A 17,849-nucleotide genomic window follows, 5' to 3' on the forward strand; every position below is an offset into this window, starting at 1 on the left:
TTCTGTCAACTCTTTCTTTGTGTTGCTTGTGTAAATGTTACCTTTGTCTTTATGTGGATTAAGGTAGACATAAATGCACACAGGTAGAAGCGTGCACCAAGTGTGAGAGTGGCAGTGAAACCTAAATTTTGTTCTGCTAATATGCACAAAAAGGCAATGAAGAGTGGATCCTAGAAGAAGGTATAGAGCTTAGTATAAATTTTTTCTGTGCCTGGTAAATCTTTTTCATTGCTTCCCGCTTTCCAGAGAAATGTCCTCTTCTACCAGGTGTGTTAAACAGGCCTAATGGTGCTGCTCCATTTGATGAGAATATTCATGTGTCTTCAGTATTCAGCAGTGTGGCAGGAAGGTGGTAAAACGGCTTTCTAGACGAGTAAGGTACCTGTCTTGCCCATTTTCAGGTTTTGTAGTCTCTTCTTTAGTTTAGAGATATTTGAAGTAATTCATGGCACCAATAGGAGGATAATTGCTTGTGTGGTGTAACAGCAGGTGTACTCATACTTGCATATTCTTGTTGACTAGAGAGAACATAGTATTATTCTTTGCCTGCAGGAACTGCTACCGGAGAAATGACTGAGGGTACCCCCATGTCCCAGGAAAGTTTGTTGAAATCTGGAAGGGAGTTAAAACCCTGTATTATGATTTAATAAAAAGTCACTCAGACAAGCTACCACAAAAAAAATGCAGGACAGGACTTGTGAGTATAGGTGGCGAGTTACTCAATATTAGAAAAACAGACATGGTTGATGAAATCTGAAAGTAGTTAGAACTTGTGTTTTCAGAGTTAAGTAAAGGGTGAGAACTTTTGGGAGTTTTGGGCTGTTGAGTGCCTTTGTGGTTCTCTTACTTCATGACCAGCTCAGTTCACATGATTAGGCTGTAGACTAAGCAAGGGACTGAAATGGGACTTTCTGAAATGCTCTGCTGATGGATTTTTTCGCCAAGTAATTCTTTCTTTGAGGTGAATGGAAAGTCCACTTGGTCTGGATTTCAACTGGTAGCCATAACTGGTAATGTAGTAGCTTGTGGGTGCTCAATGAGCTGTGAAATGAATTCTTAATGGGTGGATGTCAGACATCATGATAAATTCTAATTCTTTTCGAAGCCAAGGGTTATGTGAATATGAATACAAACTACTCTGTATGATTCCTCTAGTAAAACTGAAGCATGCTGATGGGTACTTGAATTCCATCTTATGTATAGGGTATATGCTGTTAGGATAAATGGATTCACTATTTAGCAGCACTGCATAGCCTTGTTCAGTGGCATGAATTCATCCTGAAAATAGACTTAAAAAGCTGTTTAAAAACCCCCCCACATGTTCTTTCACCAGTCCATAATAGACTTGAGAAAATGAATTGGTCTTCTCTCCTGTGTATCTGTTTATTGTGTGGATTCTACTATGAACTGGAGACTATGAAAAAATCTGAAAGCAGTAAGTAAGAACCAAGATTGAAGAACATAATGAGAGGGTAAGAATGGCATGAAAAAGTACAACTCGTGACCTTAGCAGGAAGGGTGTACAAACAGTGCGTTACAAAAAGGAAATTGAAAATATGTCTGTACTGCTTTGATCTACAGTGCTGTCTTAGTTTTAAAATACAAGTAGGGTCTTTAATTTGTTATAGTTCCCAAGAAAGTCCAAGCTGATATCTCAGAAATGCATTAATATACTCATGACAGTTCATATACTCATGTTATAAAGATAACATTTAGTGTGTTAAAGGGGATGCTGACATTTTGAATTTACAGACAAGAGATGAGGCTCTAACAAATGCTCTAAGGCTGATGTAGTGTCTGCTTAGCTCTTTGGATTGTTACCTAAAGACTGACCAAACCTTGTACAAGGTTAAGCATTAGCTGTGTGCATTGAAGAAGCTCCAGATATTTAAAGGAAAATGAGAGGAAGGCTGCTTGAAAAACTATTCGCTGTACTTAAGGTAGTGGTATTAAGTCTAAGCTAGTTTTTTGGGTTTAATTGTACATGTTGTCTGTGTTTACCATAAATCCTTCAGTCACTACCTTGTGTGCTTGCACTGGGAAATAGTTTAGTTAATATTGTCTGTTCTAAGGACTTGGATACTTCCAGTTATTCATTGTGGGGATGACCTGGCCCATTGCAGTGATGCATGTGATTGCCAGTTTGGATGACCTTGGTAGATGAGCCCACAGGCCAAATTCTTTGACTCTGTTACTTACCATAAAGTAACCAACAATAGTTGTCCATAATTCTGTCCAGGTTTCACCAACAGCATCCTTCTTGGTTGTACCAGTCGTAGCAAAATCTCAAATGCTCTGAAGTCATACTTGGGAGCTGATGCAACCTGCCAAAGGAACCTCTGTCCCCATGGAGCTAGGAAAAACAAGATACATACAAACTTTCCATGAAACTGCTTTCTGTTGTTCTTCCAGTTTCTGTTCAGCACCATGGCAAATATCTTGAGTATGCTGTTAGAGCAATATCAGTTTGGACATACTTACCATTAATCGATAAAACTAGTAACTAGGCTATAAGAGCACAAAGGAATTTTCATTTCAAGGAATTAAAACTTTGCTGTTACGAGGAGGAAGCAGCAGAGAGGACTGTTATAAACTGGGAATGTGGCAAAAATGGAACAACCTGCCAAGAACCGAATAAAGCTTACCTGAAGAGGGAAAATACAAAGAACAAAATATACTGTTTTGTGCTATTAATTTAAAAAATGACCAAAGGTCTGACAGATTTTTATAGGTGAAAATTGTTGTGGTGATAGAGAAGAGAACATTAACAAAACTTAAAAGGAAGTGTGGGACTTCAGAGTCTTTTGGATGCCTCTGTATTAATGCAGATTTACAAACAGCTGGACATGGTATTAAATGGGATTGAATTGCATTTGGTTTTGTGGAGGTGGGAGGGTGTGTGAACTGTTGAAAAGAGGTTGTCTACAGTTATTTGTGCTGCGGAAGAGAAGCTGCTGCTTTAACAACTGTCCTGAAGTAAAAATAATTGTGGTGGTTGGGAAAAACAGCCTGGCAAAATGGCTGCTGAGACCCCCATAGAGCATTACAGTTGCTCATGTGTTTATTTTCAAAATATTACTGAATATTTTGAAAAAAATAGGTCATAATGGATGCTTTCAGATTCTTGAAAATAGTGCTAGTTCTCTTTTATTGCATCTCTTATTTTGGGGAAAGCAGAGAAAAAAAGATTGTATACTGTTTGAAATGCTGAGTTTTGTTGGATTTTTAATTTTAGTGTTCAACTTTCAAAACACTAATTCTTTACACTTGAATAGGTAAAGCGGGTAAGGACCAGGAAATTCAGATTTTTTTTTTTAATTAAAACATCTGGTGGAATTATTTTTTATATGAGAAAACAAGCAGAGAAGTTTCATTTGAAGAAGAGTAATCATATGTACTTTTCCCCCTGAACTGATTGGAATAGAGGGTCAAGATGAAAGAGCCTCCTCAACCATAAATGTAACACTGATGGTGCAAACATTGTCAAGGAAAGCTAGAGAACTATTATAATGCCTAATGTAATCAGCTAAAAGTATGATAAATGAAGAACAAGCTTTCACTAATTGGATCTGAACAAAAGAAGGTATAGCATAAAGCAGTGAATGAGATATAATTTTACTTGGCATTTTTTAACACAGCAGGGATTCTATAGCCATATGAAGCAATGAACTATAAATGACTGAAAAAATCCCATGGGAAAGTAATGTAAACTGCTAAAACTTAACAGAGTAGTGGGCAGTGAGTTATACTCCTTTCATATAAGGTTTTTCCTATCAGTTACTTAAGACTTCAGGTGTTATTGTATTAAATTGCCTGTTCTAAACCTTGTTCTGCCACACAATAGAAAACAAAAAATAATGCAAATGTGTTTATTGATGTAAAAGTAATTGCACAGAATTGAGCTGTTCTCCAGAAACTGTAGTCTTCTGAGTAACAGAAAATTGAAAAAATAACTAGAAAGGAATGATCTGTATTCCTTTCTTAAATATATTTCTTTTTAAGCTTGGAGTCTGAGACAGTATTTCAGAAGGAGGGTGGGGAAGAATCTGGTTTAGGGAAACTGCAAAGCTGATTAGGGTTGTTATAAGTTCTATACCACGTCTGTATTGAGCTGAATGAATTTGAGTGAGTAAGATGAGGTTTTTTTTTTCTGAAACAACAAAAACGTAGGATTTTGCTGAAGACTTCTCTATAGCTTAATGGGATGCTGTTAGGTTGTTTTGTTCTTAAGAAATCTAGGTGGCAAAAATAAGTATTGGAGGGGAATTTGGCATTTAAGTTTTAATCTAAAAAAATTAATTTGAAAAGTGGATGTTTATCTAAAACGGAGGAGTTTTATTTATTTGTAACTAACTTAGGGGATTTAACATTTGTCCAAATTCTCTTTTTTTTCTGTTTTGTCTTTTAAAATGTGCAAAGCTTTCTTCCATCGTCTGCTACAAAAACTAGAAATTCAGTCATTTTGACAGCTCATTGTCTCCCAATGGTATTTCAGGGATTTGTATTCAGAAAACTTGGCGAGATCTGTTTTGAGTATCTATATGAAAAGGAAACTAATATTTTAATGCCTTTTTGGAATATGTGATTCCTGGGCTGTTGTCCAGAGTGTATAAAATGGCCCTTGCCTCCATGTACTGTCTGGAGAAATTAACTTTCCTAAGTGGTGGTATTTGCAAAGTGTGCAAAACAGGAGTGGGCCAGACCATACCAAGGAAACGTTAGGGTCAGGTTTGTTCTGTTGTTTTGCTCTTCCTTTAATGTTTTTTTTTTTTTTTTTTTTTTTTTTTTTTTTTTGGTTCAAAAGCAAGACAGCATATTGCTCATCCCTTCACAAGAGGGGATGGAGATGATGTTACTATCCTGTCCCCATGCTTTATTGAGTGAACTACTGACCAGTTTTGTAAAGCATGAGAAATGCAGGTGGTGGTCATCCCATGAAGGGAAATACCTCTATGGAAGGAGTGTGCTTTTGTTCAGAATTGTATCTTGCTCGCCAAGTAATCTGCATTTTTTTTTTTTTTTTTTTTTTTTTTTTTTTTAAGTTTATCATTGCTTTGAAACGGAGTGGGTTGCTGGAGGAAGTAATTAAGTTTTCATTGGCTATAATGAAAAACGCAAGCTTGATCTGCAATTTTAAAAGTTGGAGGGGGCTCATCAGAGCTCTAGAATCCTAAAGTTTCAGCTTTTTAGTGTGTTAATCAGTGATAGGTTGATGTGAAATGCATATATGACCTCTGGAATGAGTCAGACTCCTGTTGCATTGTTTGATGGCTAAGCTGAAATGTCACTTTTGTTGGATTCTCGCTGAAACTCTACCACTGAGTAGCAGAGGAAGGATGTGGAATAGAATGCTTTAAGCATCACACTGCAGCCCTTTTGGGGTCACTGCCTTGGAGGTGGAAAGTATATGTTGTAAAGAAGGGATTGATACCAGATCTTTTGACCTTTGTGGGAATGGTTATTTAATTACCAAGCTGATTTATTTGAAGGATCAGTGCATGGATTAAAAATAATTTCCTGTCACAAAGCTCACTTAGGGAAAGTGGCTGTTGTCAGAAGTACTGAATTACCTTTGGGAGAGGAAAATGTGGAAGCCCAGTCAGCAAAGTTAATTGCAGCTTAAAGGTGCATATCCTCAGTGCTGTGGAGAGTCAAGTGCTGGTTCTGAGGGTGCTGATGACTGTCTATGTTAGTAGGTAGTGTGGAGTAACAGAAGTGTATCTGTGGAGTGAAATGGTTCATGCTGAAGACGTAGTGTTCTTCCTTTCTGCCTCCTAGTATCTCTGTGTGATTGGTTCTAGTCTGGTGTTGAGGGCTTGGTGTCCGCTTGTGGTGCTTTGATGTGCTGGGCAGGTATCTGGTTCATGTGCTTTGAGGTAGCTGTGTGTTGGAGACAAATGTGTTTTAAGTGGGGATGACTGAGAGATTTACTTTAAAAAAAGAAAGCAGTTGTGATTTGAACTTAAATATTGATGTGTACTGAAGTCACTCTAATTGCTTGCATGGAACTGCTCTCCTGGTGCTGTAGCACTTTTCTGATCTTGTGCTGGGTTGTTTCCATGCTCTGAGCACACCAGACATCTTCTTGGTCGAGTTAGTTAAAACTTTTTTCTACTGATTTTTTAATGTTAAAATATTTCATTGGAATGTGTGACAGATGCTATAGCCATGTATGGAAGCGAACTGAGTTGGGGGTAGGTCAGTAAAGTGACTTTTGTTGCCTTGGTTGTCTGCAGGGCTCTGCTGCAATACCCAGAGCTATGGGGTTTGGAGAGGTGTACAGTGAGAGGCATCTCAGTGATTGAGTCTAAGCTTTAGGCTGAGGAGGGCTGAAGTCATTTGACTTTGCTTGTTCTAGAGATTTGCCTCTCTTGGGCAGCAGTGGCAGAGAGCAGGCAGTTCCTTCCTTTGAAGCCACAGATATGTGCTGAGGCCACTGCCATTAGCAGTTCTGGATCAATGGCTCCAGCTGCCATAATTCTGGCTCAAACTTATTGTCCTTATTATGGTGGGTTTCCCCAAGAAACCAAATCAGTGTACATCTGCTGTAGCCTGTTTGCCTTGTGCTGATTTCTAGACCCTTCCAGAGGTGGTGGAAAGTGCTGTATGTAGTAGTTTTAATGCAACTGTACATTGTCAGTGTGACCAAAAAAAATAGTTTTACCATCTTCCTCTGCAAGAGAGGGGCTGCAGCAGCATGGTTTCCTGTTGCCTCGTCTCCTTGGATACAGAACATAAGGTCCCTTGGATTCCTCTTTTGAGGCTTTGAGAGTGTCCTGTCTTTTTCCTGACTTCATCCTTCACCTGTGTCCTTAGCAGCAACTACTTAATTGTGCAGATTCATTGCTCCTGTGGTTCATATTGTCCCAGTTGTGCTATTTGTTATCAGCTGTGGTTGTGGTTATTCAAGGATGATCTGTTTTCAGGCACTATTAACAAACAATGCTATTTGGTAATACTATCTCTTATATCTTGTCTGTGTGGGTGTAAATACTGGTGAGCAGGCCCTGGGCTGAATTTTTTTACTATTTGGATGAGCTCTAGACAGAGAGGGACCTAAGGCAAGTTTTCTGTGAATAATGTTCACAGGTACTTGGAAAATTGGTTTTACAACCAATGTAAGACTGTGCTGTCTGCTAAGAGTAGTTATCTTCCTTTCTATCTTTTGTGTACCTACTAGATGTGCAGCCTTTTGTTAAATGGATCCAGGCTGCTTATCTGTATGAGAACAGTGAGGTAAAGAAAGAAATGTGGATCAGCAAGCTGATGTGGCTTTCTGCATAGGTTAATGAATGCTAGAGCTGATGGCATCAGGACACATGGCTGGGGACAAGGAGAATGAATACCTGATTAACCTTTTGAGAGGCAGTGTAGATTTAGTATCTTGAGTTAGTGTTATCACACATCCTAATAGTGGAGGATGTGGGGAAAAGGGAGCAGGGAAGGAAATAGGTATCAGAGATACAGGTTCATACTATGTGAAGAGCTGGATTGGTGAGGAGAGACATCTTAAAGATACTTGCAATAAATATTGTATTTAAAACTAGAAACTGTCCTTAGTTGTTAGCTGTATACCGCAACAAATAGCTGCCCAGCAATTGTGGAGTCTGGAATTCCACCAATGAGATCCTGGTGCCATTTTTCTAGGGAGGAGTGTTAAAACAAGAAACTGAATTGCTTATGAGGTGTCTGAAAGATTGAAAAACTCAAGACTGGAGACAGGAAATGAGGATGCAATTTGTGAGGTGTAAGGTATAGATGCATATGTCACTTTTACAGGTGTTATGGTTTTAGGTTATATTCTTTTCCTTGTTCACAAAAAGCGTCTGTCACTTTCAGCAAGAAAACACTATATGTCTTGGGGTGAGACTCAGGAAGGATGAGTCTGAGATACTGTTTTACTTATTACTGCTGAATTGTCTGGAGGCAGCAACTCGCATCCTTTGCTAGCTTTTTGAAACCAGCCACCCCCCCAAACCCTTCATGTATCTTGTTTATTATAGAGGAAGAATGGTAATCAGTGTTTGACTAGTTGGTGCAAGGTAATAGGTGTACTGAGTGGTGACTTGGATTTATAGAAATGCATGTATTCTGTTTAGATACGGTATCTCCTGGTTTCTGCCTCTGTCTTGCTGTGCTAATTGGGAAATGCTTCAAGTTTTGTTCCTGGACTTTAATTAGATATATAGCATTGCATGAATTCTCACAGTCCCTTTGTAGCTGGTGTTTAATGTCAGCTCACCTGTTGACCTGTAATGTTACTGGCCTTGTAAAGTAGGGTGCTGACAGTTCTGAAAGTCAAAGTGTTTTTAATGTGGCTTAGCTGTTGACAAATTTGCAACAGCATATCATCTCCCTTGTCTGCTTTTTGTAGCAAAGGAGCATCCCTGTCCAGGAAGTGTATCTTCAAGATTGATCTCTTGTAGTTTTTGTTTGCATATGTTTTATTCCATGTGTAGCTTCCTGAAGCATTAAGAATCAATCTGAGAAGCAGCTATAGCTTCAGAGTGTCACTGATGGTACCTGTCTGGGGCAGTGAGTCATAGCGCTGTGGAAGAGAGGAGTAGGGGGAAAAAGGGGGCTGGCACACAGTTCTTTACATCCTTTCTTCCACGAGTAGTCTGAGCTGCCTGACTAAAGTTGTGATGTACTCTTCCTTTTTCATCTTCAAAGACCCTGTTTTTGCAGTAATACAGGAATCTTAGTCTAGACTAATGCCTGACCTAGAAAGCCTCTTGAAAAATCATGAATTTGTTTTGTTTGTATCCCTTTGCCTCTGCAATTTCTTTGCAATCTTAGGTTATAATAGGGTGTCCCATAGCTCTTTTGCTGCATACAGCTGTCAATGCAGTGAAGTGCAGTTGGTTTGTCTTGTTGCATCAAAGCAGGTGTGACCAGGTGATCTTCCAGCTTGTTAGGTGGCACTTTTTGACAGATTCTTATCTAAGTATGCTACAGATGTTTTCTCAGGAGTCAAGTGACCTTCCTTAGCACAGATATTATAGGGTATTTCTTTATTTACCTTGGCAGTAGTTGTCTCCTGAGAACAACAATAAAAAGGCAGTTTAAAATTTCTCCTGTTGAGTGTCTTTGTCATGTGGTCCTACATGAGGTATTACTCTTCAGATGTGTGCAACTGAATTCTTGTTATTTGGACTTCTCCTTTCTAATGCTCTGTCATCATGCTGAATGGAGGACATCCTGAAGAATGTTAAAAGGCTTCTATTAAGTTTTGTTCATGTGAATGTCTAGTGGCTAATTAATGAAAATCTGTGTGCCTTGGTATGGACTTGGGAATGTTTTTGGTTTTGCCTTTTTTTTTTTTTTTTTTTACTAATATGGATATATAAAAATCTGTGAGTAGCTCTGGTCCTGTTTCTCTGCATGTATGCTTTTATGGGGAAGGCACGTGTATGGTGAAGATGCCAGTTGGGTGACTACAAGAGAGCGCTTCTGAGTTGTAACCAGACCTTGGGTGGGGGCCCTGCATCAAACTGCTGTTCTATGCATTTGGCAAGAAGCCAGAGGAGCTTTGCACTTGTTTGTATAGTGCAATTTCTTTTTAAAAACTTGTTAATAGATATTTGTCTGGCTTTGGATGATGCTTTGAAAGGAATATTAGTCAAATATTGGGGTTTGGTTTCTTGGGATACTCCCTGCAAAAGTTTTCCCATGCCCTCATGAATTGCTTATTGTACTATGTTGTAAGAGTAGAAGAAAAGCATCTTTGAGTAACTGAACACATGATAATCATAAATCTCTCCAGCAGCCATAAGTTGGTACTAAAAAGTATGTGGAAGGAGCAGGGCTGTGGTCTTTCATGTCTTGGACTCTAGCAATTGCCTGATGCTTCTCCCTTAGACTGAGCGTAGGAGCTAGGGGCCCGTATAAATGTGAGTTGAGTCTGGTCCAGGCACTGAGTTTGCAGAGGGAGCAAATGAGCTGACTTGCAGGATCAGGAAGGACAGACAGACTGACAGGGTCTTTGCAGAGAAGCTGCAGAGCCAACAGTTTTATGTGAGACAATGCTTGAGTAAGTGGAGGATAGAGAACTTCAGTCCAGGGGAGGCTTTGACTCCTGCCATTAGGCCATGTGATGTTGGATGCCATAGACCTGATCGTGAATAAGAAGCAGATAAAGTTGGCTCTGGAAAACTGGAGGAAATGTCATCATTCCAAGACACTAGTACACACGTGGGACAGAGTGAGGACAATTGAGGAGTCCTCTTGAATATGTGGAGAATGAGTTCTTGACACAAATGATTGAGTTAACTAGGGGAGATGCTGACCTCTTACAAAGAGGGAAGAGGGGTGGGAAGCATGAGACTACTCTGAAATGTTTAGATTTAGGTTTCCAAGAGGAGTAAGTAAGACAAACAGCAGAACTGCAACCATGGACTTTGGAAGTGGAATTTTTTTTTTTCCCAAGCCAAGGATTTGGTTGCCAGGGTGTCACGAAAGGCTGTTTTGGAAGCCAAAGTGGCTCAAGGGAGCTTGTTCATACTCAATATAGTCCTCTCCAAGCAGAGGACCTTGGGCAGAACTAAAATGTATAGAGCAGATGAAGGCAGGGATAGGTTTCCTGGAAGGTGGAGTGTGCAGGGGCATAATTAAGGAAACCAAAGCTCTGCTGGTGTTGACTATATTGAAGTATGTGAAGGGACAGGAGGAAGCTGAATTTGTGAGGTAGTCAACTTGGGTAAACTACTAAGTGATTGAAAAATTTGATCAGCTCTTAGAGGTCCTGTCCAGCTGTAATTGTTCAGTTTTGTTTATTGCTTTTTTAAAAAGATCAGGAGGTGGGAGAAGAACTTGCAAAGTGAAACAGACTAAGTTTATTTTTATTATGTTGACAATTGGCCAAATACATGATTAATCTATAGTCCTTGGTTATGCAGTGTGAAAGAAAGACGCTATCTCTGTGACCACTTATTGCATCATATTTGATGAGAAAAGGAAGCCTCTTCACAGATAGCTTAAAAGCTTATTATGGAAGTATGACCTGTGGTGTTTATTTTTGGTTTTTTTTTTTTTACGTGGGGGATGGTTTTTTTTAAATGGCTTGTCACCTGTAGCAGACTATCAGGTTCAGCTTTGGGGAAGCTTTTTCCAGTGAAGATTTTCAATGACATAATAAAATTACCAAAACGCTGATGTGATTCTGAGAAGGTATAAAAAGGTAATAATAAAAGTACATATAAGCCTCCACTTGTATCTTAATTCTAATAAAAACTGAGTGTAAAATTTCAAGAATAATATCCAGGGAAGTTTAATAATAACTCATGTTTATGATAGTATATATAGTTTTGCTGATCTTATGGTTAATGTTCTTCAATTTTGTATATAGTGCTTTAGCTGTTTGAAAGCTCTTCAGTTCAACTTCTGGGAAATAGTTTTGTTCCAACGTGCACAGCTGTTATGCTTAACTAGCAATTATGGATGCTGCTGCTGGTTTAAGTATTGGAACTCAGTCCCCTAGAAATGCTCCTGAACCCAAGAAAAAGTTAATTTGCTAACCCTGATTCAGATTTTTTTTTTTTATGTGAAGGTCTTTCCTGAATAGAGCAAAGGTGGTTGTATTGCCTGGCTAATGTTTGTGTTCTGTGGAGGTGAGAAACTGTACTTGGAATGTGTTGGAGACTAACATGGGGAAAAAAAAAAGCTTAAAAAAAACCTGGGGAGGGAGCAGGCAGCAAAAAGAAAAAAGCTGTGATAACAAGTTTTAGGTACTGTGACACTTGTGTAGCATTAGGGCTTTGGCAGGTCTGCTGTCTGGTGCAGTGAAGGCTTGGTGCTGGAAGCCTGCCCAGCTTGGCCTGTCTGTTGGCATCTTCCTAGGTCACTCACTGTGCTGTGAGAAAGGATCCCCAGTGCCTTTGAGTGTGGATGACTTAGTACTGCTTGCTTGTATGCATTTAGCAGCTGTAAACCTTGTGTGTGTGGGAGGGAAGGGACTGTGGTTGAGGGGTTGCCTTTGAGCGCTGTTGCCTGATAAAATCAGACCCTGGATTTTGTGAACCTTCCTTTTTATAAAAGAGAGTGAAATGTAGAATGGTTGGGCTTGGGCAGCCTCACTGCCTGCCACAGTGACTGGGTGTGGGGATTTGAAAACCCATTGCTGTTCTTTTGTTTTTCTCTTATGCTTTCAGCGTGATCCTGCTTTGCTTGCTCCTAAATTTTAGGTAGATTGAAACTATTTGTGTTTGCTTGTGTTGTTTTTTGTTAAGCATTGCAAAATTTTTGAGAATTGGGGAAACCACTGTTACATCTCTTGTACTTTTAGTTTGAGAAGCCATTTTTTAATGTTGGTTGTAACACTTGATAAATTAAGGAATTGGTGATTCTCTATGCAGTAATTAAATGAGGCATTCAAAGCTTTATTTTTACAAGACTAATGCTAGTGAGGATTTTGCTACTGGATTTTACAATTTTAATGTTCTTTCATGTTTTTTAGGTGCTAGCTTTTATTTGATAAGAGTATGTAGAGGGTCTGTAGCTACCTTAAATAGATTACTGTTCTCTGTAAATACAAAGTTATGACTAACATGGGAATGATTTTAGATGTGATTGATAGGGTTTTTTTGTTAATAACCTGAATTTGAATAGCAAATGTAATTTTTATTTTTCTTGTGATAGTTAATTAAAATGTAATTTGTATTTGGTTTCTACTTGTTGACTATTTTGAAGAGTTCTTAGTATCGTTCTTCATTATGAGTTGAACTGAGCCTGAAGTTTTGTCATGTGCTTCTTGTTCAGTATCTGTGGAGCTCAGAATTGGCAGATAAACTTAGACTGTGAACTCAGCAGTACTTACACTTGTTGACAGCAGTTTCCCATTTACTCTTTTCTTTTCTCCTTTAGAAGAAATACTGTAACTCTGCTGCAAGTTAACTTCAATAACTTAAGAGAAAGATGTAGGTTTTTTTGTGTCTTAATGTGTATAACTCAGTATTTGTCTGATAATAAAATTTGCTTCTGTGCCAATTTTTTTGCTTTTTTTGTGCAAAGCATTTTCTAATTTAACTAACAAAAACTATAATGTGTGTTTTCTGTCAATTAGTTCTGAAAGCTATTTTTTTTAATTAGGCTGCTGAGATTCAAGAAGTGACACTGCTGTGTTAAGATTTTTTCTTTGTAAAGCTCTAACATAAAGAAACCCATCAGCTGAATTAAAGCTTAGAATTACTATTGCAATTTCCTACCCTCATGTTTCTGTGAGTAAAGCTAACAAATTAACTTCCGTAAATTTATTTTGCAGGCAGGCTTGTGTGCCTGTGTATTCTCTGCACCAATATTCTTTCTGCAGAAGAAATTTCTGTTTATGCCTTCAAGCAGTTAAGCCAACAGTCACCTTCTCGCAGCACAAATAGACCACATGCTCTTTAAGAAACCAGAGCTGTGGTGAGTCTAGGATGAAGGTTGCTGTTGGCTTTTAAGTTAAAATGAAAATTTAACACATGTATGTATGAATTTCATAATGGAATGACACTTGCAAAATTTAAGTTCTAAGCTGGTTTGGAGGGATACTTCCAATTTTGTTGTTATTACATTTGTCTGTCCCTAGCAGCCCTTATCTAAAGATAGGAAGGAAAGCACTAAGGTTGCATTCAGTGGAAAAAGGTTCTGTTTTTGCTCATAATTTTGCCCTGCTTCATGTGCTGGAATGAAGATGTTATGTTTTATATTCAGACTCTCTGGTTCTTTAGGGGAAAATGCTTCAAATTCCATCGTTCAAGCATGTGGTGGTTAACATTTCTTGGACAAGTTGCTGTAGAATCTGTTGTACTTAAAATGATTGGTAGGGTTGGTAAGGTACATTTGATAAGCCAAAGAGGTGAGGGGTGTGGGTCGTAGACTTGAGAGTGAGAAATCTGTGTGCATATGTGGACTAGAAACTGACTTTTGTTAGGGAGACTATTTTGACAGGAAGCTTGTGAAGAGCTCTTGGGTTTTGAACTTTTAGTGATCCACACTTGCTTTGAAAAGTAGACTCTGAACAGTGTATGTCTGAGGTATGTAGTGCATCCACACCTAAATTACTTCATTTAGTGTTTTTGTTATATTTGCATTTACATGTATTTTAGAACACTTAGAACATTTGAAGGAGAAACCTCTGAGTTTCTCCTTGAAAAATGTTATGTTAACATTATCTGAACAGGAGCCTGTAAGTTGCTGCCTGTCCTGTGTAGCCCCACGGGGGGAGAGTACTTTGAAATGGGACAAGGGTTTCATTGTGAGCCTGTGATCGTATTTCAAACAGTCTGGGGCAGAGGAGGTGCAAGGAAGTGTGAGGGTTCCTGCCAAGTTCAGGCACAGTACTGTGGGCAGGCAGTTGCTGGATGCAGAACCAGTGTGCCTATGGCAGCAGTACCATCCATACCTGCAAGAGAGCATGCTGCTGCTCTGGCTTGCGTTGAGTCTTTAAAGTGTCTTCAGCCAGAATACTGTGGGATGGTAGAATGTGTATCTTTGTACTTTCTTTGTTCTTCTGCTGCCTGCTCTTTGTTTTTTCTATTTTTGATCCTTAGTTTAGGCTGTACTTGTTTCTCCCTGACAATACCTAGCACAAGCACACATGGTTGTGGAATTTCCTCACACTTCCCCCCGATATTCATCCAGTATTGTTTTCTTTTCTCCTTCATCTGTTGCATAAGTGATGCACCATACATTGAAGAATATGATCAGACATTGTGCAGGTTTAGTGATGGTGTGTGATTGTCTTGGGCAAGAAAACAGTGTATTACAGACCTAGGAGATGGTGGTGTTTGTTGTTCACTCCTTAGCATCAAGAACAACTCTTAGATTCTGTGCTAGATAGCAAGCCCTGGGCTTTACCATTAGGGTTTGCTTTAGTTATATGTGTAATTGGACTGAGAGAAGTGGAAGTATGATACTATTTTGGAAGTAGGGAAAGATGTAATATTTTCTGAGAAAGCAGCTACTACTAAGTTCTTACTTTGCTTCTTGACTGATCACCCCACCTGCCCCCATCAGCTATTTTTTGAAGCAAGAACATTGTCTTTACTTGCTTTCTGTCATGGAAAGTGAAATTTGTGTACGTCAGTGAGTTTCAAAGCTAGCATTTCTTCTTTCAGAACTCTGAATACATTTATACTGTTTCAGCAGGAAGGATGCTTAAATTGTGAAACTGAACTTTGAAACTTTAGGTAGGTTGATTAATTTTCTTCTTAAATTAAGGAAATTTACCTGTCCTTCTCCTCCCCTCCGAAGAACATAGGGGTTTTTTTTCTCACTTTGAACCCTTGAGATGAATTGCCTTGCTTTCTGCATGTCCTTTTCTGCCAGCCTATATACACATGGTAAAATAGATGAATATTTGACATTTACCGTGTTAAAACAAAAAGCCAACAAAATTCATGAAAATCTCCGAGAGCTGCATCTTATCCAGGTGGCCTGCTGTTTGAAATATGACTCCTGGTGTGTATTGTACTCTTAGCCCTAGGATTCAGTAATGAGATTGAGTGGTATCTTGCGTGAGCACTTCTGGGTGATTGACAGTGAGGTGATGTGAATCATCATTTATCAGGATATTATCATGCCTACCCTTGATAATTTCTCCCTGCTGTCTGGGGAGGTGGTGAAGACAGATAGGACTTTGTGATGTCAAAGTAATTAGTGTGTGTTGGTTTCCAGCTGAACAAACTGGAAACTAATGATCAGGTAAATGAAGATGAAGTGCATTAGTGTAAGGATGAAGGTGCAAGGACCTTGGGGAAGACCTTATCAAAATTTCATGGGGGTTATTTGAATATCTTACAATTTGTGCAGTTGCAAGCAGTATTTTTATACTACTAAAGGATACTTCTGCAACAGTCTATTTACATGTCCTTTGTTGATATCTCTTCTAGTAAGAGGGTCAGCAATAGGGTTAAGGACATTTGACTCTCTCCTGTAAGAACTGGGAACTCCTTATGATTTTCATAAAATCTAAATAGTCAATTTCCAGCTAATGGCAGCTATTTTGAGTTAAATGTTAAGGAATTTCAGTGTACACTGAAAATGTTAGATTTTCTAGTGACTCTTCCTATTTTAAAGTGGGGAGATTACTATCATTTGACTTTTTTAATTTTGACCAATGACTGGATCTTTTATAGTATTAAAATATTTTGCTATTGCTTGGTACATCTGTAAATATCTTTAAAAATGTGGGCTTCACTACGTAATCTGTGGTACTGCAACAGGCTTTTAACAGGCATGGTAGTTTCTTGGTACAAGTTCTGAAAATTTTACGGATGTGTCATTAGTGAAATATTTTTATAACCTGAAGAAACCTTGTGTAGGTGTGTACAGCTATGCCAATATTTCAAATAATGCTTAATGCACAAGACTGGCGGAATATAATTGCTATAGCAGTGGCAAGTGATCTGAGTTAATTTTATCACATGTGATTAGATACTGCTAATTGTAATTAAGTGATTGAAAAGCTATCTGTTATACATGCTTGCTTTTCAATTATTAAAATGCTAATTTACTTATTGCCATTTATCCATAAACTTGTATTAATACGCCAGTTTCCCAGATACCTCCAAGAATAACATACTTGTGACAGCAAAGTTTTTTTAATTAAAGCCTCATGGCAAAATTATTCTTTTGGCTAATTTTTATGTACACAGCTTCTTTTTATTTCAGTTGCTTCTTTGGTGGAAGTGAATGGGCTAGAATCTCTGGCAGGAATTTGTCCGTATTAATATGGCTCATCAGAGACATTATATTTAATTGGAGAGCCTGCAGTATAGTCGCAGGAGGCTGAAGGGAATTATTTAGCATTAGCAATGGCTCGTCTGGGAGTTGTGCACTAATCAAGGAGCTTGTGTGTTAACTGGAGGGATGATGGGAGTTATGACGATTATGACATGTGAGCACATGTCTGAATGAGAACTGGACAGGCAATGAGTTAATCAAGAAATATATTAAATGGCTCCCATGCTGCTTCATTATTACTCTGTAGAGTGTCTGTCAGATTGTGTACTTTAACGAAAAATAAAATGAAATCCAACAAATGGATGTTTTCACAGTTAAAGTTAATACCAAGTTTTTAAACCAAGAACATCTATTTTTGAAGTGAATATATGCTTTTTAAGTGCTGTGTTGAAAAAGAGGAAGTGAATGCTTGGCCTGCAAAATGCATTTAAACATGTACCACTCCAACCTGCAAGATTTTGTATTTTGTCAAATGCTTGTTTTCAGTAAATATGAACTATTTTCCACTTCCAGCTAGATGTTTTTAACATCTTTAAGCTTTTACATAATTAATAGCTTGCTAAAATATAAAATTTATTGTTAGCAACCTAGCTTCAAGGAAATAAAAATGCTAATATTTTCCATTTTCAGGATGCTCCAAACCTTGTAAAGTAAAGAAACCAAACACAGCACCCTTTAACTGTATTGCATGGACTGTTTATATGCCAGGTAGACACATTCTGTACTCAGCGTGGTTAGAGGCGTCCGTTTCCTATCCATCGTGAAATTATCAGTTATGCTGGGAAAATTCATGTTTAGAGGAAATGGAATCCATAAATTGAGCCCACCTTAAAAAAAGTTAAACCAACTGAATTATATCAGTAGGCAAATTTATCCCAGAGCTACTGGACAGGTGAACATGTGCACTTTTCCTGCTATTGTAAGCACTGCCAAATTTAATACAACTTTCTACCAAACTGTAACCTTCATGTATTAGCTTAATTAAAGCAGTATCATGGATGCTACCCAAAGTGTTAACCTGTAGGAGGTTGTTATTGAAATCCATTATCTGCAGAGTCAGTATTAGTGGTCAGCAGCAGCAGAAGTAAAACTGCAAGTAAGACCCTCCCTTGGGTGCTGTGAGCTCA

General features: G+C 38.4%; 1 protein-coding gene across 1 annotated transcript in view; it reads left to right on the plus strand.

Moving 5' to 3' along the window:
- Window positions 1–17,849, plus strand: part of PCCA (propionyl-CoA carboxylase subunit alpha) — a 274,195-nt gene that overhangs the window by 10,598 nt on the left and 245,748 nt on the right. The gene's annotated exons all lie outside the window — the stretch shown is intronic.

This window comes from Corvus cornix, chromosome 1 (genome assembly GCF_000738735.6).
Source record: "Corvus cornix cornix isolate S_Up_H32 chromosome 1, ASM73873v5, whole genome shotgun sequence".
In the NCBI taxonomy this organism is placed as follows: Eukaryota; Metazoa; Chordata; class Aves; order Passeriformes; family Corvidae; genus Corvus; species Corvus cornix.